This window comes from Salvelinus fontinalis, chromosome 29 (assembly GCF_029448725.1).
Source record: "Salvelinus fontinalis isolate EN_2023a chromosome 29, ASM2944872v1, whole genome shotgun sequence".
Lineage (NCBI taxonomy): Eukaryota > Metazoa > Chordata > Actinopteri > Salmoniformes > Salmonidae > Salvelinus > Salvelinus fontinalis.
Genome location: NC_074693.1, coordinates 41,500,403 through 41,526,908, shown reverse-complemented (window position 1 = coordinate 41,526,908; position 26,506 = coordinate 41,500,403). Strand labels below are relative to the sequence as shown.

The window sequence follows — 26,506 nt, the reverse complement described above, 5'->3', positions numbered from 1 at the left end:
GCACCAGGATTTGAACCTAGGACCTAATGATCTGCAGTCAAATGCTCTACCACTGAGCTATACCCCCTCTGTCAGAAACTGTATAAGAAGGATAAACTGTCTAACAAGGGCCATTTTAGATGGAGAGTTATTTTGCCTCTTCAAAAACTCTCCCTCTTGGAAAACACACCAGTAATGTATTTGATTTCAAGTGGATAGAAAAAAAAATTACCTGACACCTCTGGATCTCAAGAGCAGCAGACTACCCACTCTGTTTGGTACTGTTAGACTGAGAGAAAAAACATCAAATGAGGGACATTTTAGATTGAGTAACATAATCTAAAAAAGAATACTCTAACCGTCAAGATACACTTAGAAAGCACTTGATTTTAAGGGGGCACCAGAATTTGAAACTGGGACCGCTTGATCTGCAGTCAAATTCTCTACCACTAAGCTTTTCCCACGCTAATGGAAAAATGTCCAAAAATTGTCTAATAAGGGACATTTAAGATGGAGATCTACATAACCTAATAAAGAACACTCTCTCTTTGAAAGCACACATTAAAAAGTATTTGATTTCAAGTTCACTAAAGGATTAGAACCTGAGTCCTCTTGATCTGAAGTCTATCGCACTTCCACCTTTGTTTGGAACTGTCTGACTGAGAGAAAAAACATCAAATGATGGACATTTTAGATTGAGTAACAACTCCTGAAAATGAGCACTCCGACTCTAAAGATAGTATTAGATAGTACTTGACATCAAGGGGGCACCAGGATTTGAACCTAGGACCTCTTGATCTGCAGTCAAATGCTCTACCACTGAGCTAAACCCCCTCTTTCAGAAACTGTGTAAGAAGGATAAACTGTCTAACAAGGGCCATTTTAGATGGAGAGTTATTTTGCCTCTTCAAAAACTCTCCCTCTTGGAAAACACACCAGTAATGTATTTGATTTCAAGTGGATAGAAAAAAAAATTTGCTGACACCTCTGGATCTCAAGAGCAGCAGACTACCCACTCTGTTTGGTACTGTTAGACTGAGAGAAAAAACATCAAATGAGGGACATTTTAGATTGATGAACAACACCTGAAAATGAGCACTCTATCTCTCAAGATACAATTAGATAGTACTTGACATCAAGGGAGCACCAGGATTTGAACCTAGGACCTAATGATCTGCAGTCAAATGCTCTACCACTGAGCTATACCCCCTCTGTCAGAAACTGTATAAGAAGGATAAACTGTCTAACAAGGGCCATTTTAGATGGAGAGTTATTTTGCCTCTTCAAAAACTCTCCGTCTTGGAAAACACACCAGTAATGTATTTGATTTCAAGTGGATAGAAAAAAAAATTACCTGACACCTCTGGATCTCAAGAGCAGCAGACTACCCACTCTGTTTGGTACTGTTAGACTGAGAGAAAAAACATCAAATGAGGGACATTTTAGATTGAGTAACATAATCTAAAAAAGAATACTCTAACCGTCAAGATACACTTAGAAAGCACTTGATTTTAAGGGGGCACCAGAATTTGAAACTGGGACCGCTTGATCTGCAGTCAAATTCTCTACCACTAAGCTTTTCCCACGCTAATGGAAAAATGTCCAAAAATTGTCTAATAAGGGACATTTAAGATGGAGATCTACATAACCTAATAAAGAACACTCTCTCTTTGAAAGCACACATTAAATAGTATTTGATTTCAAGTTCACTAAAGGATTAGAACCTGAGTCCTCTTGATCTGAAGTCTATCGCACTTCCACCTTTGTTTGGAACTGTCTGACTGAGAGAAAAAACATCAAATGATGGACATTTTAGATTGAGTAACAACTCCTGAAAATGAGCACTCCGACTCTAAAGATACAATTAGATAGTACTTGACATCAAGGGGGCACCAGGATTTGAACCTAGGACCTCTTGATCTGCAGTCAAATGCTCTACCACTGAGCTAAACCCCCTCTTTCAGAAACTGTGTAAGAAGGATAAACTGTCTAACAAGGGCCATTTTAGATGGAGAGTTATTTTGCCTCTTCAAAAACTCTCCCTCTTGGAAAACACACCAGTAATGTATTTGATTTCAAGTGGATAGAAAAAAAAATTTGCTGACACCTCTGGATCTCAAGAGCAGCAGACTACCCACTCTGTTTGGTACTGTTAGACTGAGAGAAAAAACATCAAATGAGGGACATTTTAGATTGATGAACAACACCTGAAAATGAGCACTCTATCTCTCAAGATACAATTAGATAGTACTTGACATCAAGGGAGCATCAGGATTTGAACCTAGGACCTAATGATCTGCAGTCAAATGCTCTACCACTGAGCTATACCCCCTCTGTCAGAAACTGTATAAGAAGGATAAACTGTCTAACAAGGGCCATTTTAGATGGAGCGTTATTTTGCCTCTTCAAAAACTCTCCCTCTTGGAAAACACACCAGTAATGTATTTGATTTCAAGTGGATAGAAAAAAAAATTACCTGACACCTCTGGATCTCAAGAGCAGCAGACTACCCACTCTGTTTGGTACTGTTAGACTGAGAGAAAAAACATCAAATGAGGGACATTTTAGATTGAGTAACATAATCTAAAAAAGAATACTCTAACCGTCAAGATACACTTAGAAAGCACTTGATTTTAAGGGGGCACCAGAATTTGAAACTGGGACCGCTTGATCTGCAGTCAAATTCTCTACCACTAAGCTTTTCCCACGCTAATGGAAAAATGTCCAAAAATTGTCTAATAAGGGACATTTAAGATGGAGATCTACATAACCTAATAAAGAACACTCTCTCTTTGAAAGCACACATTAAAAAGTATTTGATTTCAAGTTCACTAAAGGATTAGAACCTGAGTCCTCTTGATCTGAAGTCTATCGCACTTCCACCTTTGTTTGGAACTGTCTGACTGAGAGAAAAAACATCAAATGATGGACATTTTAGATTGAGTAACAACTCCTGAAAATGAGCACTCCGACTCTAAAGATACAATTAGATAGTACTTGACATCAAGGGGGCACCAGGATTTGAACCTAGGACCTCTTGATCTGCAGTCAAATGCTCTACCACTGAGCTAAACCCCCTCTTTCAGAAACTGTGTAAGAGGGAAAAACTGTCTAACAAGGGCCATTTTAGATGGAGAGTTATTTTGCCTCTTCAAAAACTCTCCCTCTTGTAAAACACACCAGTAATGTATTTGATTTCAAATGGATAGAAATTTTTTTTACCTGACACCTCTGGATCTCAAGAGCAGCAGACTACCCACTCTGTTTGGTACTGTTAGACTGAGAGAAAACACATCAAATGAGGGACATTTTAGATTGAGTAACATATTCTAAAAAAGAATACTCTAACCGTCAAGATACACTTAGAAAGCACTTGATTTTAAGGGGGCACCAGAATTTGAAACTGGGACCGCTTGATCTGCAGTCAAATTCTCTACCACTAAGCTTTTCCCACGCTAATGGAAAAATGTCCAAAAATTGTCTAATAAGGGACATTTAAGATGGAGATCTACATAACCTAATAAAGAACACTCTCTCTTTGAAAGCACACATTAAAAAGTATTTGATTTCAAGTTCACTAAAGGATTAGAACCTGAGTCCTCTTGATCTGAAGTCTATCGCACTTCCACCTTTGTTTGGAACTGTCTGACTGAGAGAAAAAAAATCAAATGATGGACATTTTAGATTGAGTAACAACTCCTGAAAATGAGCACTCCGACTCTAAAGATACAATTAGATAGTACTTGATATTAAGGGGGCACCAGGACTTGAACCTGGGACCTCTTGATCTGCAGTCAAATACTCTACCACTGAGCTATACCCCTCTGTCAGAAACTGTGTAAGAGGGAAAAACTGTCTAACAAGGGTCATTTTAGATGGAGAGTTATTTTGCCTCTTCAAAAACTCTCCCTCTTGGAAAACACACCAGTAATGTATTTGATTTCAAGTGGATAGAAAAAAAAATTACCTGACACCTCTGGATCTCAAGAGCAGCAGACTACCCACTCTGTTTGGTACTGCTAGACTGAGAGAAAAAACATCAAATGAGGGACATTTTAGATTGAGTAACAACTCCTAAAAATGAGCACTCCGACTCTCAAGATACAATTAGTTAGTACTTGACATCAAGGGGGCACCAGGATTTGAACCTGGGACCTCTTGATCTGCAGTCAAATGCTCTACCACTGAGCTATACCCCCTCTGTCACAAACTGTGAAAGAGGAAAAAACTGTCTAACAAGGGCCATTTTAGATGGAGAGTTATTTTGCCTCTTCAAAAACTCTCCCTCTTGTAAAACACACCAGTAATGTATTTGATTTCAAGTGGATAGAAAGAAAAAAATTACCTGACACCTCTGGATCTCAAGAGCAGCAGACTACCCACTCTGTTTGGTACTGTTAGACTGAGAGAAAAAACATCAAATGAGGAACATTTTAGATTGAGTAACATAATCTAAAAAAGAATACTCAAACCGTCAAGATACACTTAGAAAGCACTTGATTTTAAGGGGGCACCAGAATTTGAAAGTGGGACCGCTTGATCTGCAGTCAAATGCTCTACCACTGAGCTATACCCCCTCTGTCAGAAACTGTGTAAGAGGGAAAAACTGTCTAACAAGGGCCATTTTAGACGGAGAGTTATTTTGCCTCTTCAAAAACTCTCCCTCTTGTAAAACACACCAGTAATGTATTTGATTTCAAGTGGATAGAAAAAAAAATTGCCTGACACCTCTGAATCTCCAGAGCAGCAGACTACCCACTCTGTTTGGTACTGTTAGACTGAGAGAAAAAACATCAAATGAGGGACATTTTAGATTGAGTAACAACTCCTGAAAATGAGCACTCCAACTCTAAAGATTCAATTAGATATTACTTGACATCAAGGGGGAACCAGGATTTGAACCTGGGACCTCTTGAACTGCAGTCAAATGCTCTACCACTGAGCTATACCCCCTCTGTCACAAACTATGAAAGAGGAAAAAACTGTCTAACAAGGGCCAATTTTATGGAGAGTTATTTTGCCTCTTCAAAAACTCTCCCTCTTGGAAAACACACCAGTAATGTATTTGATTTCAAGTGGATAGAAAGAAAAAAATTACCTGACACCTCTGGATCTCAAGAGCAGCAGACTACCCACTCTGTTTGGTACTGTTAGACTGAGAGAAAAAACATCAAATGAGGAACATTTTAGATTGAGTAACATAATCTAAAAAAGAATACTCAAACCGTCAAGATACACTTAGAAAGCACTTGATTTTAAGGGGGCACCAGAATTTGAAAGTGGGACCGCTTGATCTGCAGTCAAATGCTCTACCACTGAGCTATACCCCCTCTGTCAGACACTGTGTAAGAGGAAAAAACTGTCTAACAAGGGCCATTTTAGATGGAGAGTTATTTTGCCTCTTCAAAAACTCTCCCTCTTGTAAAACACACCAGTAATGTATTTGATTTCAAGTGGATAGAAAAAAAAGTTACCGGACACCTCTGAATCTCAAGAGTAGCAGACTACCCACTCTGTTTGGTACTGTTAGACTGAGAGAAAAAACATCAAATGAGGGACATTTTAAATTGAGTAACAACTCCTGAAAATGAGCACTCTGACTCTAAAGATACAATTAGATAGTACTTGATATTAAGGGGGCACCAGGACTTGAACCTGGGACCTCTTGATCTGCAGTCAAATGCTCTACCACTGAGCTATACCCCTCTGTCAGAAACTGTGTAAGAGGGAAAAACTGTCTAACAAGGGTCATTTTAGATGGAGAGTTATTTTGCCTCTTCAAAAACTCTCCCTCTTGGAAAACACACCAGTAATGTATTTGATTTCAAGTGGATAGAAAAAAAAATTACCTGACACCTCTGGATCTCAAGAGCAGCAGACTACCCACTCTGTTTGGTACTGCTAGACTGAGAGAAAAAACATCAAATGAGGGACATTTTAGATTGAGTAACAACTCCTAAAAATGAGCACTCCGACTCTGAAGATACAATTAGTTTGTACTTGACATCAAGGGGGCACCAGGATTTGAACCTGGGACCTCTTGATCTGCAGTCAAATGCTCTACCACTGAGCTATACCCCCTCTGTCACAACCTGTGAAAGAGGAAAAAACTGTCTAACAAGGGCCATTTTAGATGGAGAGTTATTTTGCCTCTTCAAAAACTCTCCCTCTTGGAAAACAAACCAGTAATGTATTTGATTTCAAGTGGATAGAAAGAAAAAAATTACCTGACACCTCTGGATCTCAAGAGCAGCAGACTACCCACTCTGTTTGGTACTGTTAGACTGAGAGAAAAAACATCAAATGAGGAACATTTTAGATTGAGTAACATAATCTAAAAAAGAATACTCAAACCGTCAAGATACACTTAGAAAGCACTTGATTTTAAGGGGGCACCAGAATTTGAAAGTGGGACCGCTTGATCTGCAGTCAAATGCTCTACCACTGAGCTATACCCCCTCTGTCAGAAACTGTGTAAGAGGGAAAAACTGTCTAACAAGGGCCATTTTAGACGGAGAGTTATTTTGCCTCTTCAAAAACTCTCCCTCTTGTAAAACACACCAGTAATGTATTTGATTTCAAGTGGATAGAAAAAAAAATTGCCTGACACCTCTGAATCTCCAGAGCAGCAGACTACCCACTCTGTTTGGTACTGTTAGACTGAGAGAAAAAACATCAAATGAGGGACATTTTAGATTGAGTAACAACTCCTGAAAATGAGCACTCCAACTCTAAAGATTCAATTAGATATTACTTGACATCAAGGGGGAACCAGGATTTGAACCTGGGACCTCTTGAACTGCAGTCAAATGCTCTACCACTGAGCTATACCCCCTCTGTCACAAACTATGAAAGAGGAAAAAACTGTCTAACAAGGGCCAATTTTATGGAGAGTTATTTTGCCTCTTCAAAAACTCTCCCTCTTGGAAAACACACCAGTAATGTATTTGATTTCAAGTGGATAGAAAGAAAAAAATTACCTGACACCTCTGGATCTCAAGAGCAGCAGACTACCCACTCTGTTTGGTACTGTTAGACTGAGAGAAAAAACATCAAATGAGGAACATTTTAGATTGAGTAACATAATCTAAAAAAGAATACTCAAACCGTCAAGATACACTTAGAAAGCACTTGATTTTAAGGGGGCACCAGAATTTGAAAGTGGGACCGCTTGATCTGCAGTCAAATGCTCTACCACTGAGCTATACCCCCTCTGTCAGACACTGTGTAAGAGGAAAAAACTGTCTAACAAGGGCCATTTTAGATGGAGAGTTATTTTGCCTCTTCAAAAACTCTCCCTCTTGGAAAACACACCAGTAATGTATTTGATTTTGAGTGGATCGAAAGAAAAAAATTACCTGACACCTCTGGATCTCAAAAGCAGCAGACTACCCACTCTGTTTGGTACTGTTAGACTGAGAGAAAAAACATCAAATGAGGAACATTTTAGATTGAGTAACATAATCTAAAAAAGAATACTCTAACCGTCAAGATACACTTAGAAAGCACTTGATTTTAAGGGGGCACCAGAATTTGAAACTGGGACCGCTTGATCTGCAGTCAAATTCTCTACCACTGAGCTTTTCCCACGCAAATGGAAGAATGTCCAAAAATTGTCCAATAAGGGACATTTAAGATGGAGATCTACATAACCTAATAAAGAACACTCTCTCTTTGAAAGCACACATTAAAAAGTATTTGATTTCAAGTTCACTAAAGGATTTGAACCTGGGTCCTCTTGATCTGAAGTCTATCGCACTTCCACCTTTGTTTGGAACTGTCTGACTGAGAGAAAAAATATCAAATGATGGACATTTTAGATTGAGTAACAACTCCTGAAAATGAGCACTCCGACTCTAAAGATACAATTAGATAATACTTGAGATCAAGGGGGCACCAGGATTTGAACCAGGGACCTCTTGATCTGCAGTCAAATGCTCTACCACTGAGCTATACCCCCTCTGTCACAAACTGTGTAAGAGGGAAAAACTGTCTAACAAGGGCCATTTTAGATGGAGAGTTATTTTGCCTCTTCAAAAACTCTCCCTCTTGTAAAACACACCAGTAATGTATTTGATTTCAAGTGGATAGAAAAAAAAGTTACCGGACACCTCTGAATCTCCAGAGCAGCAGACTACCCACTCTGTTTGGTACTGTTAGACTGAGAGAAAAAACATCAAATGAGGGACATTTTAGATTGAGTAACAACTCCTGAAAATGAGCACTCCGACTCTAAAGATTCAATTAGATATAACTTGACATCAAGGGGGAACCAGGATTTGAACCTGGGACCTCTTGAACTGCAGTCAAATGCTCTACCACTGAGCTATACCCCCTCTGTCACAAACTATGAAAGAGGAAAAAACTGTCTAACAAGGGCCATTTTAGATGGAGAGTTATTTTGCCTCTTCAAAAACTCTCCCTCTTGGAAAACACACCAGTAATGTATTTGATTTCAAGTGGATAGAAAGAAAAAAATTACCTGACACCTCTGGATCTCAAGAGCAGCAGACTACCCACTCTGTTTGGTACTGTTAGACTGAGAGAAAAAACATCAAATGAGGAACATTTTAGATTGAGTAACATAATCTAAAAAAGAATACTCAAACCGTCAAGATACACTTAGAAAGCACTTGATTTTAAGGGGGCACCAGAATTTGAAAGTGGGACCGCTTGATCTGCAGTCAAATGCTCTACCACTGAGCTATACCCCCTCTGTCAGACACTGTGTAAGAGGAAAAAACTGTCTAACAAGGGCCATTTTAGATGGAGAGTTATTTTGCCTCTTCAAAAACTCTCCCTCTTGGAAAACACACCAGTAATGTATTTGATTTCGAGTGGATAGAAAGAAAAAAATTACCTGACACCTCTGGATCTCAAAAGCAGCAGACTACCCACTCTGTTTGGTACTGTTAGACTGAGAGAAAAAACATCAAATGAGGAACATTTTAGATTGAGTAACATAATCTAAAAAAGAATACTCTAACCGTCAAGATACACTTAGAAAGCACTTGATTTTAAGGGGGCACCAGAATTTGAAACTGGGACCGCTTGATCTGCAGTCAAATTCTCTACCACTGAGCTTTTCCCACGCAAATGGAAGAATGTCCAAAAATTGTCCAATAAGGGACATTTAAGATGGAGATCTACATAACCTAATAAAGAACACTCTCTCTTTGAAAGCACACATTAAAAAGTATTTGATTTCAAGTTCACTAAAGGATTTGAACCTGGGTCCTCTTGATCTGAAGTCTATCGCACTTCCACCTTTGTTTGGAACTGTCTGACTGAGAGAAAAAATATCAAATGATGGACATTTTAGATTGAGTAACAACTCCTGAAAATGAGCACTCCGACTCTAAAGATACAATTAGATAATACTTGAGATCAAGGGGGCACCAGGATTTGAACCTGAGACCTCTTGATCTGCAGTCAAATGCTCTACCACCGAGCTATACCCCCTCTGTCACAAACTGTGTAAGAGGGAAAAACTTTCTAACAAGGGCCATTTTAGATGGAGAGTTATTTTGCCTCTTCAAAAACTCTCCCTCTTGTAAAACACACCAGTAATGTATTTGATTTCAAGTGGATAGAAAGAAAAAAATTACCGGACACCTCTGAATCTCCAGAGCAGCAGACTACCCACTCTGTTTGGTACTGTTAGACTGAGAGAAAAAACATCAAATGAGGGACATTTTAGATTGAGTAACATAATCTAAAAAAGAATACTCTAACCGTCAAGATACACTTAGAAAGCACTTGATTTTAAGGGGGCACCAGAATTTGAAAGTGGGACCGCTTGATCTGCAGTCAAATGCTCTACCACTGAGCTATACCCCCTCTGTCAGAAACTGTGTAAGAGGGAAAAACTGTCTAACAAGGGCCATTTTAGACGGAGAGTTATTTTGCCTCTTCAAAAACTCTCCCTCTTGTAAAACACACCAGTAATGTATTTGATTTCAAGTGGATAGAAAAAAAAATTGCTTGACACCTCTGAATCTCCAGAGCAGCAGACTACCCACTCTGTTTGGTACTGTTAGACTGAGAGAAAAAACATCAAATGAGGGACATTTTAAATTGAGTAACAACTCCTGAAAATGAGCACTCTGACTCTAAAGATACAATTAGATAGTACTTGATATTAAGGGGGCACCAGGACTTGAACCTGGGACCTCTTGATCTGCAGTCAAATGCTCTACCACTGAGCTATACCCCTCTGTCAGAAACTGTGTAAGAAGGGAAAAACTGTCTAACAAGGGTCATTTTAGATGGAGAGTTATTTTGCCTCTTCAAAAACTCTCCCTCTTGGAAAACACACCAGTAATGTATTTGATTTCAAGTGGATAGAAAAAAAAATTACCTGACACCTCTGGATCTCAAGAGCAGCAGACTACCCACTCTGTTTGGTACTGCTAGACTGAGAGAAAAAAACATCAAATGAGGGACATTTTAGATTGAGTAACAACTCCTAAAAATGAGCACTCCGACTCTCAAGATACAATTAGTTAGTACTTGACATCAAGGGGGCACCAGGATTTGAACCTGGGACCTCTTGATCTGCAGTAAAAAATGCTCTACCACTGAGCTATACCCCCTCTGTCACAAACTGTGAAAGAGGAAAAAACTGTCTAACAAGGGCCATTTTAGATGGAGAGTTATTTTGCCTCTTCAAAAACTCTCCCTCTTGGAAAACACACCAGTAATGTATTTGATTTCAAGTGGATAGAAAGAAAAAAATTACCTGACACCTCTGGATCTCAAGAGCAGCAGACTACCCACTCTGTTTGGTACTGTTAGACTGAGAGAAAAAAAATCAAATGAGGAACATTTTAGATTGAGTAACATAATCTAAAAAAGAATACTCAAACCGTCAAGATACACTTAGAAAGCACTTGATTTTAAGGGGGCACCAGAATTTGAAAGTGGGACCGCTTGATCTGCAGTCAAATGCTCTACCACTGAGCTATACCCCCTCTGTCAGAAACTGTGTAAGAGGGAAAAACTGTCTAACAAGGGCCATTTTAGACGGAGAGTTATTTTGCCTCTTCAAAAACTCTCCCTCTTGTAAAACACACCAGTAATGTATTTGATTTCAAGTGGATAGAAAAAAAAATTGCCTGACACCTCTGAATCTCCAGAGCAGCAGACTACCCACTCTGTTTGGTACTGTTAGACTGAGAGAAAAAACATCAAATGAGGAACATTTTAGATTGAGTAACATAATCTAAAAAAGAATACTCTAACCGTCAAGATACACTTAGAAAGCACTTGATTTTAAGGGGGCACCAGAATTTGAAACTGGGACCGCTTGATCTGCAGTCAAATTCTCTACCACTGAGCTTTTCCCACGCTATTGGAAAAATGTCCAAAAATTGTCTAATAAGGGACATTTAAGATGGAGATCTACATAACCTAATAAAGAACACTCTCTCTTTGAAAGCACACATTAAAAAGTATTTGATTTCAAGTTCACTAAAGGATTTGAACCTGAGTCCTCTTGATCTGAAGTCTATCGCACTTCCACCTTTGTTTGGAACTGTCTGACTGAGAGAAAAAACCTCAAATGATGGACATTTTAGATTGAGTAACAACTCCTGAAAATGAGCACTCCGACTCTAAAGATACAATTAGATAGTACTTGACATCAAGGGGGCACCAGGATTTGAACCTGGGACCTCTATGATCTACAGTCAAATGCTCTACCACTGAGCTATACCCCCTCTGTCAGAAACTGTATAAGAGGGATAAACTGTCTAACAAGGGCCATTTTAGATGGAGAGTTATTTTGCCTCTTCAAAAACTCTCCCTCTTGGAAAACACACCAGTAATGTATTTGATTTCAAGTGGATAGAAAAAAAAGTTACCTGACACCTCTGAATCTCAAGAGTAGCAGACTACCCACTCTGTTTGGTACTGTTAGACTGAGAGAAAAAACATCAAATGAGGGACATTTTAAATTGAGTATCAACTCCTAAAAATGAGCACTCTGACTCTAAAGATACAATTAGATAGTACTTGACATTAAGGGGGCACCAGGACTTGAACCTGGGACCTCTTGATCTGCAGTCAAATGCTCTACCACCGAGCTATACCCCTCTGTCAGAAACTGTGTAAGAGGGAAAAACTGTCTAACAAGGGTCATTTTATATGGAGAGTTATTTTGCCTCTTCAAAAACTCTCCCTCTTGGAAAACACACCAGTAATGTATTTGATTTCAAGTGGATAGAAAAAAAAAATTACCTGACACCTCTGGATCTCAAGAGCAGCAGACTACCCACTCTGTTTGGTACTGTTAGACTGAGAGAAAAAACATCAGATGAGGAACATTTTAGATTGAGTAACATAATCTAAAAAAGAATACTCAAACCGTCAAGATACACTTAGAAAGCACTTGATTTTAAGGGGGCACCAGAATTTGAAAGTGGGACCGCTTGATCTGCAGTCAAATGCTCTACCACTGAGCTATACCCACTCTGTCAGAAACTGTGTAAGAGGGAAAAACTGTCTAACAAGGGCCATTTTAGACGGAGAGTTATTTTGCCTCTTCAAAAACTCTCCCTCTTGTAAAACACACCAGTAATGTATTTGATTTCAAGTGGATAGAAAAAAAAATTGCCTGACACCTCTGAATCTCCAGAGCAGCAGACTACCCACTCTGTTTGGTACTGTTAGACTGAGAGAAAAAACATCAAATGAGGGACATTTTAGATTGAGTAACAACTCCTGAAAATGAGCACTCCGACTCTAAAGATACAATTAGATAGTACTTGACATCAAGGGGGCACCAGGATTTGAACCTGGGACCTCTTGATCTGCAGTCAAATGCTCTACCACTGAGCTATACCCGCTCTGTCAGAACCTGTATAAAGTAATAAACTGTCTAACAAGGGCCATTTTAGATGGAGAGTTATTTTGCCTCTTCAAAAAACTCTCCCTCTTGGAAAACACACCAGTAATGTAGTTGATTTCAAGTGGATAGAAGAAAAAAAATTACCTGACACCTCTGGATCTCAAGAGCAGCAGACTACCCACTCTGTTTGGTACTGTTAGACTGAGAGAAAAAACATCAAATGAGGGACATTTTAGATTGAGTAACATAATCTAAAAAAGAATACTCTAACCGTCAAGATACACTTAGAAAGCACTTGATTTTAAGGGGGCACCAGAATTTGAAACTGGGACCGCTTGATCTGCAGTCAAATTCTCTACCACTGAGCTTTTCCCACGCTAATGGAAAAATGTCCAAAAATTGTCTAATAAGGGACATTTAAGATGGAGATCTACATAACCTAATAAAGAACACTCTCTCTTTGAAAGCACACATTAAAAAGTATTTGATTTCAAGTTCACTAAAGGATTTGAACCTGAGTCCTCTTGATCTGAAGTCTATCGCACTTCCACCTTTGTTTGGAACTGTCTGACTGAGAGAAAAAACCTCAAATGATGGACATTTTAGATTGAGTAACAACTCCTGAAAATGAGCACTCCGACTCTAAAGATACAATTAGATAATACTTGAGATCAAGGGGGAACCAGGATTTGAACTTGGGACCTCTTTATCTGCAGTCAAATGCTCTACCACTGAGCTATACCACCTCTGTCAGAAACTGTATAAGAGGGATAAACTGTCTAACAAGGGCCATTTTAGATGGAGAGTTACTTTGCCTCTTCAAAAACTCTCCCTCTTGGAAAACACACCAGTAATGTATTTGATTTCAAGTGGATAGAAAAAAAAATTACCTGACACCTCTGGATCTCAAGAGCAGCAGACAACCCACTCTGTTTGGTACTGCTAGACTGAGAGAAAAAACATCAAATGAGGGACATTTTAGATTGAGTAACATAATCTAAAAAAGAATACTCTAACCGTCAAGATACACTTAGAAAGCACTTGATTTTAAGGGGGCACCAGAATTTGAAACTGGGACCGCTTGATCTGCAGTCAAATTCTCTACCACTGAGCTTTACCCACGCAAATGGAAGAATGTCCAAAAATTGTCCAATAAGGGACATTTAAGATGGAGATCTACATAACCTAATAAAGAACACTCTCTCTTTGAAAGCACACATTAAAAAGTATTTGATTTCAAGTTCACTAAAGGATTTGAACCTGGGTCCTCTTGATCTGAAGTCTATCGCACTTCCACCTTTGTTTGGAACTGTCTGACTGAGAGAAAAAACATCAAATGATGGACATTTTAGATTGAGTAACAACTCCTGAAAATGAGCACTCCGACTCTAAAGATACAATTAGATAGCACTTGAGATCAAGGGGGCATCAGGATTTGAACCTGGGACCTCTTGATCTGCAGTCAAATGCTCTACCACTGAGCTATACCCCATTTGTCACAAACTGTGTAAGAGGGAAAAACTGTCTAACAAGGGCCATTTTAGATGGAGAGTTATTTTGCCTCTTCAAAAACTCTCCCTCTTGTAAAACACACCAGTAATGTATTTGATTTCAAGTGGATAGAAAAAAAAATTACCTGACACCTCTGGATCTCAAGAGCAGCAGACAACCCACTCTGTTTGGTACTGCTAGACTGAGAGAAAAAACATCAAATGAGGGACATTTTAGATTGAGTAACATAATCTAAAAAAGAATACTCTAACCGTCAAGATACACTTAGAAAGCACTTGATTTTAAGGGGGCACCAGAATTTGAAACTGGGACCGCTTGATCTGCAGTCAAATTCTCTACCACTGAGCTTTTCCCACGCTAATGGAAAAATGTCCAAAAATTGTCTAATAAGGGACATTTAAGATGGAGATCTACATAACCTAATAAAGAACACTCTCTCTTTGAAAGCACACATTAAAAAGTATTTGATTTCAAGTTCACTAAAGGATTTGAACCTGAGTCCTCTTGATCTGAAGTCTATCGCACTTCCACCTTTGTTTGGAACTGTCTGACTGAGAGAAAAAACATCAAACGATGGACATTTTAGATTGAGTAACAACTCCTGAAAATGAGCACTCCGACTCTCAAGATACAATTAGATAGTACTTGACATCAAGGGGGCACCAGGATTTGAACCTGGGACCTATTGATCTGCAGTCAAATGCTCTACCACTGAGCTATTCCCCCTCTGTCAGAAACTGTATAAGAGGAAAAAACTGTCTAACAAGGGCCATTTTAGATGGAGAGTTATTTTGCCTCTTCAAAAACTCTCCCTCTTGGAAAACACACCAGTAATGTATTTGATTTCAAGTGGATAGAAAAAAAAATTACCTGACACCTCTGGATCTCAAGAGCAGCAGACTACCCACTCTGTTTGGTACTGTTAGACTGAGAGAAAAAACATCAAATGAGGGACATTTTAGATTGAGTAACATAATCTAAAAAAGAATACTCTAACCGTCAAGATACACTTAGAAAGCACTTGATTTTAAGGGGGCACCAGAATTTGAAACTGGGACCGCTTGATCTGCAGTCAAATTCTCTACCACTGAGCTTTTCCCACGCTAATGGAAAAATGTCCAAAAATTGTCTAATAAGGGACATTTAAGATGGAGATCTACATAACCTAATAAAGAACACTCTCTCTTTGAAAGCACACATTAAAAAGTATTTGATTTCAAGTTCACTAAAGGATTTGAACCTGAGTCCTCTTGATCTGAAGTCTATCGCACTTCCACCTTTGTTTGGAACTGTCTGACTGAGAGAAAAAACCTCAAATGATGGACATTTTAGATTGAGTAACAACTCCTGAAAATGAGCACTCCGACTCTAAAGATACAATTAGATAGTACTTGACATCAAGGGGGCACCAGGATTTGAACCTGGGACCTCTATGATCTACAGTCAAATGCTCTACCACTGAGCTATACCCCCTCTGTCAGAAACTGTATAAGAGGGATAAACTGTCTAACAAGGGCCATTTTAGATGGAGAGTTATTTTGCCTCTTCAAAAACTCTCCCTCTTGGAAAACACACCAGTAATGTATTTGATTTCAAGTGGATAGAAAAAAAAGTTACCTGACACCTCTGAATTTCAAGAGTAGCAGACTACCCACTCTGTTTGGTACTGTTAGACTGAGAGAAAAAACATCAAATGAGGGACATTTTAAATTGAGTATCAACTCCTAAAAATGAGCACTCTGACTCTAAAGATACAATTAGATAGTACTTGACATTAAGGGGGCACCAGGACTTGAACCTGGGACCTCTTGATCTGCAGTCAAATGCTCTACCACCGAGCTATACCCCTCTGTCAGAAACTGTGTAAGAGGGAAAAACTGTCTAACAAGGGTCATTTTATATGGAGAGTTATTTTGCCTCTTCAAAAACTCTCCCTCTTGGAAAACACACCAGTAATGTATTTGATTTCAAGTGGATAGAAAAAAAAAATTACCTGACACCTCTGGATCTCAAGAGCAGCAGACTACCCACTCTGTTTGGTACTGTTAGACTGAGAGAAAAAACATCAGATGAGGAACATTTTAGATTGAGTAACATAATCTAAAAAAGAATACTCAAACCGTCAAGATACACTTAGAAAGCACTTGATTTTAAGGGGGCACCAGAATTTGAAAGTGGGACCGCTTGATCTGCAGTCAAATGCTCTACCACTGAGCTATACCCACTCTGTCAGAAACTGTGTAAGAGGGAAAAACTGTCTAACAAGGGCCATTTTAGACGGAGAGTTATTTTGCCTCTTCAAAAACTCTCCCTCTTGTAAAACACACCAGTAATGTATTTGATTTCAAGTGGATAGAAAAAAAAATTGCCTGACACCTCTGAATCTCCAGAGCAGCAGACTACCCACTCTGTTTGGTACTGTTAGACTGAGAGAAAAAACATCAAATGAGGGACATTTTAGATTGAGTAACAACTCCTGAAAATGAGCACTCCGACTCTAAAGATACAATTAGATAGTACTTGACATCAAGGGGGCACCAGGATTTGAACCTGGGACCTCTTGATCTGCAGTCAAATGCTCTACCACTGAGCTATACCCGCTCTGTCAGAACCTGTATAAAGTAATAAACTGTCTAACAAGGGCCATTTTAGATGGAGAGTTATTTTGCCTCTTCAAAAAACTCTCCCTCTTGGAAAACACACCAGTAATGTAGTTGATTTCAAGTGGATAGAAGAAAAAAAATTACCTGACACCTCTGGATCTCAAGAGCAGCAGACTACCCACTCTGTTTGGTACTGTTAGACTGAGAGAAAAAACATCAAATGAGGGACATTTTAGATTGAGTAACATAATCTAAAAAAGAATACTCTAACCGTCAAGATACACTTAGAAAGCACTTGATTTTAAGGGGGCACCAGAATTTGAAACTGGGACCGCTTGATCTGCAGTCAAATTCTCTACCACTGAGCTTTACCCACGCAAATGGAAGAATGTCCAAAAATTGTCCAATAAGGGACATTTAAGATGGAGATCTACATAACCTAATAAAGAACACTCTCTCTTTGAAAGCACACATTAAAAAGTATTTGATTTCAAGTTCACTAAAGGATTTGAACCTGGGTCCTCTTGATCTGAAGTCTATCGCACTTCCACCTTTGTTTGGAACTGTCTGACTGAGAGAAAAAACATCAAATGATGGACATTTTAGATTGAGTAACAACTCCTGAAAATGAGCACTCCGACGCTAAAGATACAATTAGATAGCACTTGAGATCAAGGGGGCATCAGGATTTGAACCTGGGACCTCTTGATCTGCAGTCAAATGCTCTACCACTGAGCTATACCCCATTTGTCATAAACTGTGTAAGAGGGAAAAACTGTCTAACAAGGGCCATTTTAGATGGAGAGTTATTTTGCCTCTTCAAAAACTCTCCCTCTTGTAAAACACACCAGTAATGTATTTGATTTCAAGTGGATAGAAAAAAAAATTACCTGACACCTCTGGATCTCAAGAGCAGCAGACAACCCACTCTGTTTGGTACTGCTAGACTGAGAGAAAAAACATCAAATGAGGGACATTTTAGATTGAGTAACATAATCTAAAAAAGAATACTCTAACCGTCAAGATACACTTAGAAAGCACTTGATTTTAAGGGGGCACCAGAATTTGAAACTGGGACCGCTTGATCTGCAGTCAAATTCTCTACCACTGAGCTTTTCCCACGCTAATGGAAAAATGTCCAAAAATTGTCTAATAAGGGACATTTAAGATGGAGATCTACATAACCTAATAAAGAACACTCTCTCTTTGAAAGCACACATTAAAAAGTATTTGATTTCAAGTTCACTAAAGGATTTGAACCTGAGTCCTCTTGATCTGAAGTCTATCGCACTTCCACCTTTGTTTGGAACTGTCTGACTGAGAGAAAAAACATCAAACGATGGACATTTTAGATTGAGTAACAACTCCTGAAAATGAGCACTCCGACTCTCAAGATACAATTAGATAGTACTTGACATCAAGGGGGCACCAGGATTTGAACCTGGGACCTATTGATCTGCAGTCAAATGCTCTACCACTGAGCTATTCCCCCTCTGTCAGAAACTGTATAAGAGGAAAAAACTGTCTAACAAGGGCCATTTTAGATGGAGAGTTATTTTGCCTCTTCAAAAACTCTCCCTCTTGGAAAACACACCAGTAATGTATTTGATTTCAAGTGGATAGAAAAAAAAATTACCTGACACCTCTGGATCTCAAGAGCAGCAGACTACCCACTCTGTTTGGTACTGTTAGACTGAGAGAAAAAACATCAAATGAGGGACATTTTAGATTGAGTAACATAATCTAAAAAAGAATACTCTAACCGTCAAGATACACTTAGAAAGCACTTGATTTTAAGGGGGCACCAGAATTTGAAACTGGGACCGCTTGATCTGCAGTCAAATTCTCTACCACTGAGCTTTTCCCACGCTAATGGAAAAATGTCCAAAAATTGTCTAATAAGGGACATTTAAGATGGAGATCTACATAACCTAATAAAGAACACTCTCTCTTTGAAAGCACACATTAAAAAGTATTTGATTTCAAGTTCACTAAAGGATTTGAACCTGAGTCCTCTTGATCTGAAGTCTATCGCACTTCCACCTTTGTTTGGAACTGTCTGACTGAGAGAAAAAACATCAAATGATGGACATTTTAGATTGAGTAACAACTCCTGAAAATGAGCACTCCGACTCTCAAGATACAATTAGTTAGTACTTGACATCAAGGGGGCACCAGGATTTTAACCTGGGACCTCTTGATCTGCAGTCAAATGCTCTACCACTGAGCTATACCCCCTCTGTCAGACACTGTGTAAGAGGGAAAAACTGTCTAACAAGGGCGATTTTAGATGGAGAGTTATTTTGCCTCTTCAAAAACTCTCCCTCTTGTAAAACACACCAGTAATGTATTTGATTTCAAGTGGATAGAAAAAAAAATTACCTGACACCTCTGGATCTCAAGAGCAGCAGACAACCCACTCTGTTTGGTACTGCTAGACTGAGAGAAAAAACATCAAATGAGGGACATTTTAGATTGAGTAACATAATCTAAAAAAGAATACTCTAACCGTCAAGATACACTTAGAAAGCACTTGATTTTAAGGGGGCACCAGAATTTGAAACTGGGACCGCTTGATCTGCAGTCAAATTCTCTACCACTGAGCTTTTCCCACGCTAATGGAAAAATGTCCAAAAATTGTCTAATAAGGGACATTTAAGATGGAGATCTACATAACCTAATAAAGAACACTCTCTCTTTGAAAGCACACATTAAAAAGTATTTGATTTCAAGTTCACTAAAGGATTTGAACCTGAGTCCTCTTGATCTGAAGTCTATCGCACTTCCACCTTTGTTTGGAACTGTCTGACTGAGAGAAAAAACATCAAACGATGGACATTTTAGATTGAGTAACAACTCCTGAAAATGAGCACTCCGACTCTCAAGATACAATTAGTTAGTACTTGACATCAAGGGGGAACCAGGATTTGAACCTGGGACCTCTTGATCTGCAGTCAAATGCTCTGCCACTGAGCTATATCCCCTCTGTCAGAAACTGTGTAAGAGGAAAAAACTGTCTAACAAGGGCCATTTTAGATGGAGAGTTATTTTGCCTCTTCAAAAACTCTCCCTCTTGGAAAACACACCAGTAATGTATTTGATTTCAAGTGGATAGAAAAAAAAATTACCTGACACCTCTGGATCTCAAGAGCAGCAGACTACCCACTCTGTTTGGTACTGTTAGACTGAGAGAAAAAACATCAAATGAGGGACATTTTAGATTGAGTAACATAATCTAAAAAAGAATACTCTAACCGTCAAGATACACTTAGAAAGCACTTGATTTTAAGGGGGCACCAGAATTTGAAACTGGGACCGCTTGATCTGCAGTCAAATTCTCTACCACTGAGCTTTTCCCACGCTAATGGAAAAATGTCCAAAAATTGTCTAATAAGGGACATTTAAGATGGAGATCTACATAACCTAATAAAGAACACTCTCTCTTTGAAAGCACACATTAAAAAGTATTTGATTTCAAGTTCACTAAAGGATTTGAACCTGAGTCCTCTTGATCTGAAGTCTATCGCACTTCCACCTTTGTTTGGAACTGTCTGACTGAGAGAAAAAACATCAAATGATGGACATTTTAGATTGAGTAACAACTCCTGAAAATGAGCACTCCGACTCTCAAGATACAATTAGTTAGTACTTGACATCAAGGGGGCACCAGGATTTTAACCTGGGACCTCTTGATCTGCAGTCAAATGCTCTACCACTGAGCTATACCCCCTCTGTCAGACACTGTGTAAGAGGGAAAAACTGTCTAACAAGGGCGATTTTAGATGGAGAGTTATTTTGCCTCTTCAAAAACTCTCCCTCTTGTAAAACACACCAGTAATGTATTTGATTTCAAGTGGATAGAAAAAAAAATTACCTGACACCTCTGAATCTCAAGAGTAGCACACTACCCACTCTGTTTTGTACTGTTAGACTGAGAGAAAAAACATCAAATGAGGGACATTTTAGATTGAGTAACAACTCCTAAAAATGAGCACTCCGACTCTCAAGATACAATTAGTTAGTACTTGACATCAAGGGGGCACCAGGATTTGAACCTGGGACCTCTTGATCTGCAGTCAAATGCTCTGCCACTGAGCTATACCCCCTCTGACAGAAATTGTGTAAGAGGAAAAAACTGTCTAACAAGGGCCATTTTAGATGGAGAGTTATTTTGCCTCTTCAAAAACTCTCCCTCTTGGAAAACACACCAGTAATGTATTTGATTTCAAGTGGATAGAAAGAAAAAAATTACCTGACACCTCTGGATCTCAAGAGCAGCAAACTACCCACTCTGTTTGGTACTGTTAGACTGAGAGAAAAAACATCAAATGAGGAACATTTTAGATTGAGTAACATAATCTAAAAAAGAATACTCTAACCGTCAAGATACACTTAGAAAGCACTTGATTTTAAGGGTGCACCAGAATTTGAAACTGGGACCGCTTGATCTGCAGTCAAATTCTCTACCACTGAGCTTTTCCCACGCTAATGGAAAAATGTCCAAAAATTGTCTAATAAGGGACATTTAAGATGGAGATCTACATAACCTAATAAAGAACACTCTCTCTTTGAAAGCACACATTAAAAAGTATTTGATTTCAAGTTCACTAAAGGATTTGAACCTGAGTCCTCTTGATCTGAAGTCTATCGCACTTCCACCTTTGTTTGGAACTGTCTGACTGAGAGAAAAAACATCAAATGATGGACATTTTAGATTGAGTAACAACCCCTGAAAATGAGCACTCCAACTGTAAAGATACAATTAGATAGCACTTGACATCAAGGGGGCACCAGGATTAGAACCTGGGACCTCTTGATCTGCAGTCAAATGCTCTACCACTGAGCTATACCCCCTCTGTCAGAAACTGTGTAAGAGGGAAAAACTGTCTAACAAGGGCCATTTTAGATGGAGAGTTATTTTGCCTCTTCAAAAACTCTCCCTCTTGTAAAACACACCAGTAATGTATTTGATTTCAAGTGGATAGAAAAAAAAATTACCTGACACCTCCGAATCTCAAGAGCAGCAGACTACCCACTCTGTTTGGTACTGTTAGACTGAGAGAAAAAACATCAAATGAGGGACATTTTAGATTGAGGAACAACACCTGAAAATGAGCACTCCATCTCTCAAGATACAATTAGATAGTACTTGACATCAAGGGGGCACCAGGATTTGAACCTGGGACCTCTTGATCTGCAGTCAAAAGCTGTACCACTGAGCTATACCCCCTCTGTCAGAAACTGTATAAGAGGGATAAACTGTCTAACAAGGGCCATTTTAGATGGAGAGTTATTTTGCCTCTTCAAAAACTCTCCCTCTTGGAAAACACACCAGTAATGTATTTGATTTCAAGTGGATAGAAAAAAAAATTACCTGACACCTCTGGATCTCAAGAGCAGCAGACTACCCACTCTGTTTGGTACTGTTAGACTGAGAGAAAAAATATCAAATGAGGGACATTTTAGATTGAGTAACATAATCTAAAAAAGAATACTCTAACCGTCAAGATACACTTAGAAAGCACTTGATTTTAAGGGGGCACCAGAATTTGAAACTGGGACCGCTTGATCTGCAGTCAAATTCTCTACCACTGAGCTTTACCCACGCTAATGGAAAAATGTCCAAAAATTGTCTAATAAGGGACATTTAAGATGGAGATCTACATAACCTAATAAAGAACACTCTCTCTTTGAAAGCACACATTAAAAAGTATTTGATTTCAAGTTCACTAAAGGATTTGAACCCGAGTCCTCTTGATCTGAAGTCTATCGCACTTCCACCTTTGTTTGGAACTGTCTGACTGAGAGAAAAAACATCAAATGATGGACATTTTAGATTGAGTAACAACTCCTGAAAATGAGCACTCCGACTCTAAAGATTCAATTAGATAGTACTTGACATCAAGGGGGCACCAGGATTTTAACCTGGGACCTCTTGATCTGCAGTCAAATGCTCTACCACTGAGCTATACCCCCTCTGTCAGAAACTGTGTAAGAGGGAAAAACTGTCTAACAAGGGCCATTTTAGATGGAGAGTTATTTTGCCTCTTTAAAAACTCTCCCTCTTGTAAAACACACCAGTAATGTATTTGATTTCAAGTGGATAGAAAAAAAAATTACCTGACTCCTCCGAATCTCAAGAGCAGCAGACTACCCACTCTGTTTGGTACTGTTAGACTGAGAGAAAAAACATCAAATGAGGGACATTTTAGATTGAGGAACAACACCTGAAAATGATCACTCCATCTCTCAAGATACAATTAGATAGTACTTGACATCAAGGGGGCACCAGGATTTGAACCTGGGACCTCTTGATCTGCAGTCAAATGCTCTACCACTGAGCTATACCCCCTCTGTCAGAAACTGTATAAGAGGGATAAACTGTCTAACAAGGGCCATTTTAGATGGAGAGTTATTTTGCCTCTTCAAAAACTCTCCCTCTTGGAAAACACACCAGTAATGTATTTGATTTCAAGTGGATAGAAAAAAAAATTACCTGACACCTCTGGATCTCAAGAGCAGCAGACTACCCACTCTGTTTGGTAATGTTAGACTGAGAGAAAAAATATCAAATGAGGGACATTTTAGATTGAGTAACATAATCTAAAAAAGAATACTCTAACCGTCAAGATACACTTAGAAAGCACTTGATTTTAAGGGGGCACCAGAATTTGAAACTGGGACCGCTTGATCTGCAGTCAAATTCTCTACCACTGAGCTTTACCCTCGCTAATGGAAAAATGTCCAAAAATTGTCTAATAAGGGACATTTAAGATGGAGATCTACATAACCTAATAAAGAACACTCTCTCTTTGAAAGCACACATTAAAAAGTATTTGATTTCAAGTTCACTAAAGGATTTGAACCTGAGTCCTCTTGATCTGAAGTCTATCGCACTTCCACCTTTGTTTGGAACTGTCTGACTGAGAGAAAAAACATCAAATGATGGACATTTTAGATTGAGTAACAACCCCTGAAAATGAGCACTCCGACTCTAAAGATACAATTAGATTGTACTTGACATCAAGGGGGCACCAGGATTTGAACCTGGGACCTCTTGATCTGCAGTCAAATGCTCTACCACTGAGCTATACACCCTCTGTCAGAAACTGTATAAGAGGGATAAACTGTCTAACAAGGGCCATTTTAGATGGAGAGTTATTTTGCCTCTTCAAAAACTCTCCCTCTTGTAAAACACACCAGTAATGTATTTGATTTCAAGTGGATAGAAAAAAAGAATTACCTGACACCTCCGAATCTCAAGAGCAGCAGACTACCCACTCTGTTTGGTACTGTTAGACTGAGAGAAAAAACATCAAATGAGGGACATTTTAGATTGAGGAACAACACCTGAAAATGAGCACTCCATCTCTCAAGATACAATTAGATAGTACTTGACATCAAGGGGGCACCAGGATTTGAACCTGGGACCTCTTGATCTGCAGTCAAATGCTCTACCACTGAGCTAAACCCCCTCTGTCAGAAACTGTATAAGAGGGATAAACTGTCTAACAAGGGCCATTTTAGATGGAGAGTTATTTTGCCTCTTCAAAAACTCTCCCTCTTGGAAAACACACCAGTAATGTATTTGATTTCAAGTGGATAGAAAAAAAAATTACCTGACACCTCTGGATCTCAAGAGCAGCAGACTACCCACTCTGTTTGGTAATGTTAGACTGAGAGAAAAAATATCAAATGAGGGACATTTTAGATTGAGTAACATAATCTAAAAAAGAATACTCTAACCGTCAAGATACACTTAGAAAGCACTTGATTTTAAGGGGGCACCAGAATTTGAAACTGGGACCGCTTGATCTGCAGTCAAATTCTCTACCACTGAGCTTTACCCTCGCTAATGGAAAAATGTCCAAAAATTGTCTAATAAGGGACATTTAAGATGGAGATCTACATAACCTAATAAAGAACACTCTCTCTTTGAAAGCACACATTAAACAGTATTTGATTTCAAGTTCACTAAAGGATTTGAACCTGAGTCCTCTTGATCTGAAGTCTATCGCACTTCCACCTTTGTTTGGAACTGTCTGACTGAGAGAAAAAACATCAAATGATGGACATTTTAGATTGAGTAACAACCCCTGAAAATGAGCACTCCGACTCTAAAGATACAATTAGATTGTACTTGACATCAAGGGGGCACCAGGATTTGAACCTGTGACCTCTTGATCTGCAGTCAAATGCTCTACCACTGAGCTATACCCCCTCTGTCAGAAACTGTATAAGAGGGATAAACTGTCTAACAAGGGCCATTTTAGATGGAGAGTTATTTTGCCTCTTCAAAAACTCTCCCTCTTGTAAAACACACCAGTAATGTATTTGATTTCAAGTGGATAGAAAAAAAGAATTACCTGACACCTCCGAATCTCAAGAGCAGCAGACTACCCACTCTGTTTGGTACTGTTAGACTGAGAGAAAAAACATCAAATGAGGGACATTTTAGATTGAGGAACAACACCTGAAAATGAGCACTCCATCTCTCAAGATACAATTAGATAGTACTTGACATCAAGGGGGCACCAGGATTTGAACCTGGGACCTCTTGATCTGCAGTCAAATGCTCTACCACTGAGCTATACCCCCTCTGTCAGAAACTGTATAAGAGGGATAAACTGTCTAACAAGGGCCATTTTAGATGGAGAGTTATTTTGCCTCTTCAAAAACTCTCCCTCTTGGAAAACACACCAGTAATGTATTTGATTTCAAGTGGATAGAAAAAAAAATTACCTGACACCTCTGGATCTCAAGAGCAGCAGACTACCCACTCTGTTTGGTACTGTTAGACTGAGAGAAAAAATATCAAATGAGGGACATTTTAGATTGAGTAACATAATCTAAAAAAGAATACTCTAACCGTCAAGATACACTTAGAAAGCACTTGATTTTAAGGGGGCACCAGAATTTGAAACTGGGACCGCTTGATCTGCAGTCAAATTCTCTACCACTGAGCTTTACCCACGCTAATGGAAAAATGTCCAAAAATTGTCTAATAAGGGACATTTAAGATGGAGATCTACATAACCTAATAAAGAACACTCTCTCTTTGAAAGCACACATTAAAAAGTATTTGATTTCAAGTTCACTAAAGGATTTGAACCTGAGTCCTCTTGATCTGAAGTCTATCGCACTTCCACCTTTGTTTGGAACTGTCTGACTGAGAGAAAAAACATCAAATGAGGGACATTTTAGATTGAGGAACAACACCTGAAAATGAGCACTCCATCTCTCAAGATACAATTAGATAGTACTTGACATCAAGGAGGCACCAGGATTTGAACCTGGGACCTCTTGATCTGCAGTCAAATGCTCTACCACTGAGCTATACCCCCTCTGTCAGAAACTGTATAAGAGGGATAAACTGTCTAACAAGGGCCATTTTAGATGGAGAGTTATTTTGCCTCTTCAAAAACTCTCCCTCTTGGAAAACACACCAGTAATGTATTTGATTTCAAGTGGATAGAAAAAAAAATTACCTGACACCTCTGGATCTCAAGAGCAGCAGACTACCCACTCTGTTTGGTACTGTTAGACTGAGAGAAAAAATATC

At 39.0% G+C, this 26,506-nt stretch overlaps 34 non-coding genes across 34 annotated transcripts; all 34 read right to left on the bottom strand.

The window, feature by feature from the left end:
- Positions 1 to 741: 741 nt before the first annotated feature.
- Positions 742 to 813, bottom strand: trnac-gca (transfer RNA cysteine (anticodon GCA)). Its single transcript has one exon. It is a non-coding gene; the product is annotated as a tRNA-Cys (tRNA).
- A 1,050-nt stretch (positions 814 to 1,863) lies between these two features.
- On the bottom strand, positions 1,864 to 1,935 carry trnac-gca (transfer RNA cysteine (anticodon GCA)). The gene has a single exon. It is a non-coding gene; the product is annotated as a tRNA-Cys (tRNA).
- Positions 1,936 to 2,985: 1,050 nt separating this feature from the next.
- On the bottom strand, positions 2,986 to 3,057 carry trnac-gca (transfer RNA cysteine (anticodon GCA)). Its single transcript has one exon. It is a non-coding gene; the product is annotated as a tRNA-Cys (tRNA).
- A 674-nt stretch (positions 3,058 to 3,731) lies between these two features.
- Positions 3,732 to 3,803, bottom strand: trnac-gca (transfer RNA cysteine (anticodon GCA)). The gene has a single exon. It is a non-coding gene; the product is annotated as a tRNA-Cys (tRNA).
- Positions 3,804 to 4,106: 303 nt separating this feature from the next.
- On the bottom strand, positions 4,107 to 4,178 carry trnac-gca (transfer RNA cysteine (anticodon GCA)). The gene has a single exon. It is a non-coding gene; the product is annotated as a tRNA-Cys (tRNA).
- Positions 4,179 to 4,860: 682 nt separating this feature from the next.
- On the bottom strand, positions 4,861 to 4,932 carry trnac-gca (transfer RNA cysteine (anticodon GCA)). The gene has a single exon. It is a non-coding gene; the product is annotated as a tRNA-Cys (tRNA).
- A 681-nt stretch (positions 4,933 to 5,613) lies between these two features.
- Positions 5,614 to 5,685, bottom strand: trnac-gca (transfer RNA cysteine (anticodon GCA)). The gene has a single exon. It is a non-coding gene; the product is annotated as a tRNA-Cys (tRNA).
- Positions 5,686 to 5,988: 303 nt separating this feature from the next.
- On the bottom strand, positions 5,989 to 6,060 carry trnac-gca (transfer RNA cysteine (anticodon GCA)). The gene has a single exon. It is a non-coding gene; the product is annotated as a tRNA-Cys (tRNA).
- A 682-nt stretch (positions 6,061 to 6,742) lies between these two features.
- On the bottom strand, positions 6,743 to 6,814 carry trnac-gca (transfer RNA cysteine (anticodon GCA)). Its single transcript has one exon. It is a non-coding gene; the product is annotated as a tRNA-Cys (tRNA).
- Positions 6,815 to 7,867: 1,053 nt separating this feature from the next.
- Positions 7,868 to 7,939, bottom strand: trnac-gca (transfer RNA cysteine (anticodon GCA)). The gene has a single exon. It is a non-coding gene; the product is annotated as a tRNA-Cys (tRNA).
- Positions 7,940 to 8,243: 304 nt separating this feature from the next.
- On the bottom strand, positions 8,244 to 8,315 carry trnac-gca (transfer RNA cysteine (anticodon GCA)). Its single transcript has one exon. It is a non-coding gene; the product is annotated as a tRNA-Cys (tRNA).
- A 1,054-nt stretch (positions 8,316 to 9,369) lies between these two features.
- On the bottom strand, positions 9,370 to 9,441 carry trnac-gca (transfer RNA cysteine (anticodon GCA)). The gene has a single exon. It is a non-coding gene; the product is annotated as a tRNA-Cys (tRNA).
- Positions 9,442 to 10,123: 682 nt separating this feature from the next.
- On the bottom strand, positions 10,124 to 10,195 carry trnac-gca (transfer RNA cysteine (anticodon GCA)). Its single transcript has one exon. It is a non-coding gene; the product is annotated as a tRNA-Cys (tRNA).
- Positions 10,196 to 11,626: 1,431 nt separating this feature from the next.
- On the bottom strand, positions 11,627 to 11,699 carry trnay-gua (transfer RNA tyrosine (anticodon GUA)). The gene has a single exon. It is a non-coding gene; the product is annotated as a tRNA-Tyr (tRNA).
- Positions 11,700 to 12,003: 304 nt separating this feature from the next.
- Positions 12,004 to 12,075, bottom strand: trnac-gca (transfer RNA cysteine (anticodon GCA)). The gene has a single exon. It is a non-coding gene; the product is annotated as a tRNA-Cys (tRNA).
- Positions 12,076 to 12,755: 680 nt separating this feature from the next.
- trnac-gca (transfer RNA cysteine (anticodon GCA)) lies at positions 12,756 to 12,827 on the bottom strand. Its single transcript has one exon. It is a non-coding gene; the product is annotated as a tRNA-Cys (tRNA).
- Positions 12,828 to 14,995: 2,168 nt separating this feature from the next.
- On the bottom strand, positions 14,996 to 15,067 carry trnac-gca (transfer RNA cysteine (anticodon GCA)). Its single transcript has one exon. It is a non-coding gene; the product is annotated as a tRNA-Cys (tRNA).
- A 674-nt stretch (positions 15,068 to 15,741) lies between these two features.
- Positions 15,742 to 15,814, bottom strand: trnay-gua (transfer RNA tyrosine (anticodon GUA)). Its single transcript has one exon. It is a non-coding gene; the product is annotated as a tRNA-Tyr (tRNA).
- Positions 15,815 to 16,118: 304 nt separating this feature from the next.
- On the bottom strand, positions 16,119 to 16,190 carry trnac-gca (transfer RNA cysteine (anticodon GCA)). Its single transcript has one exon. It is a non-coding gene; the product is annotated as a tRNA-Cys (tRNA).
- A 680-nt stretch (positions 16,191 to 16,870) lies between these two features.
- Positions 16,871 to 16,942, bottom strand: trnac-gca (transfer RNA cysteine (anticodon GCA)). The gene has a single exon. It is a non-coding gene; the product is annotated as a tRNA-Cys (tRNA).
- A 1,422-nt stretch (positions 16,943 to 18,364) lies between these two features.
- On the bottom strand, positions 18,365 to 18,436 carry trnac-gca (transfer RNA cysteine (anticodon GCA)). The gene has a single exon. It is a non-coding gene; the product is annotated as a tRNA-Cys (tRNA).
- Positions 18,437 to 19,110: 674 nt separating this feature from the next.
- On the bottom strand, positions 19,111 to 19,182 carry trnac-gca (transfer RNA cysteine (anticodon GCA)). The gene has a single exon. It is a non-coding gene; the product is annotated as a tRNA-Cys (tRNA).
- A 674-nt stretch (positions 19,183 to 19,856) lies between these two features.
- Positions 19,857 to 19,928, bottom strand: trnac-gca (transfer RNA cysteine (anticodon GCA)). The gene has a single exon. It is a non-coding gene; the product is annotated as a tRNA-Cys (tRNA).
- A 674-nt stretch (positions 19,929 to 20,602) lies between these two features.
- Positions 20,603 to 20,674, bottom strand: trnac-gca (transfer RNA cysteine (anticodon GCA)). Its single transcript has one exon. It is a non-coding gene; the product is annotated as a tRNA-Cys (tRNA).
- Positions 20,675 to 20,978: 304 nt separating this feature from the next.
- trnac-gca (transfer RNA cysteine (anticodon GCA)) lies at positions 20,979 to 21,050 on the bottom strand. Its single transcript has one exon. It is a non-coding gene; the product is annotated as a tRNA-Cys (tRNA).
- Positions 21,051 to 21,726: 676 nt separating this feature from the next.
- On the bottom strand, positions 21,727 to 21,798 carry trnac-gca (transfer RNA cysteine (anticodon GCA)). Its single transcript has one exon. It is a non-coding gene; the product is annotated as a tRNA-Cys (tRNA).
- Positions 21,799 to 22,102: 304 nt separating this feature from the next.
- Positions 22,103 to 22,174, bottom strand: trnac-gca (transfer RNA cysteine (anticodon GCA)). Its single transcript has one exon. It is a non-coding gene; the product is annotated as a tRNA-Cys (tRNA).
- A 674-nt stretch (positions 22,175 to 22,848) lies between these two features.
- trnac-gca (transfer RNA cysteine (anticodon GCA)) lies at positions 22,849 to 22,920 on the bottom strand. Its single transcript has one exon. It is a non-coding gene; the product is annotated as a tRNA-Cys (tRNA).
- Positions 22,921 to 23,224: 304 nt separating this feature from the next.
- trnac-gca (transfer RNA cysteine (anticodon GCA)) lies at positions 23,225 to 23,296 on the bottom strand. The gene has a single exon. It is a non-coding gene; the product is annotated as a tRNA-Cys (tRNA).
- Positions 23,297 to 23,970: 674 nt separating this feature from the next.
- On the bottom strand, positions 23,971 to 24,042 carry trnac-gca (transfer RNA cysteine (anticodon GCA)). Its single transcript has one exon. It is a non-coding gene; the product is annotated as a tRNA-Cys (tRNA).
- A 305-nt stretch (positions 24,043 to 24,347) lies between these two features.
- trnac-gca (transfer RNA cysteine (anticodon GCA)) lies at positions 24,348 to 24,419 on the bottom strand. The gene has a single exon. It is a non-coding gene; the product is annotated as a tRNA-Cys (tRNA).
- Positions 24,420 to 25,093: 674 nt separating this feature from the next.
- trnac-gca (transfer RNA cysteine (anticodon GCA)) lies at positions 25,094 to 25,165 on the bottom strand. Its single transcript has one exon. It is a non-coding gene; the product is annotated as a tRNA-Cys (tRNA).
- A 305-nt stretch (positions 25,166 to 25,470) lies between these two features.
- On the bottom strand, positions 25,471 to 25,542 carry trnac-gca (transfer RNA cysteine (anticodon GCA)). Its single transcript has one exon. It is a non-coding gene; the product is annotated as a tRNA-Cys (tRNA).
- A 674-nt stretch (positions 25,543 to 26,216) lies between these two features.
- trnac-gca (transfer RNA cysteine (anticodon GCA)) lies at positions 26,217 to 26,288 on the bottom strand. The gene has a single exon. It is a non-coding gene; the product is annotated as a tRNA-Cys (tRNA).
- Between the last annotated feature and the right edge of the window lie 218 nt (positions 26,289 to 26,506).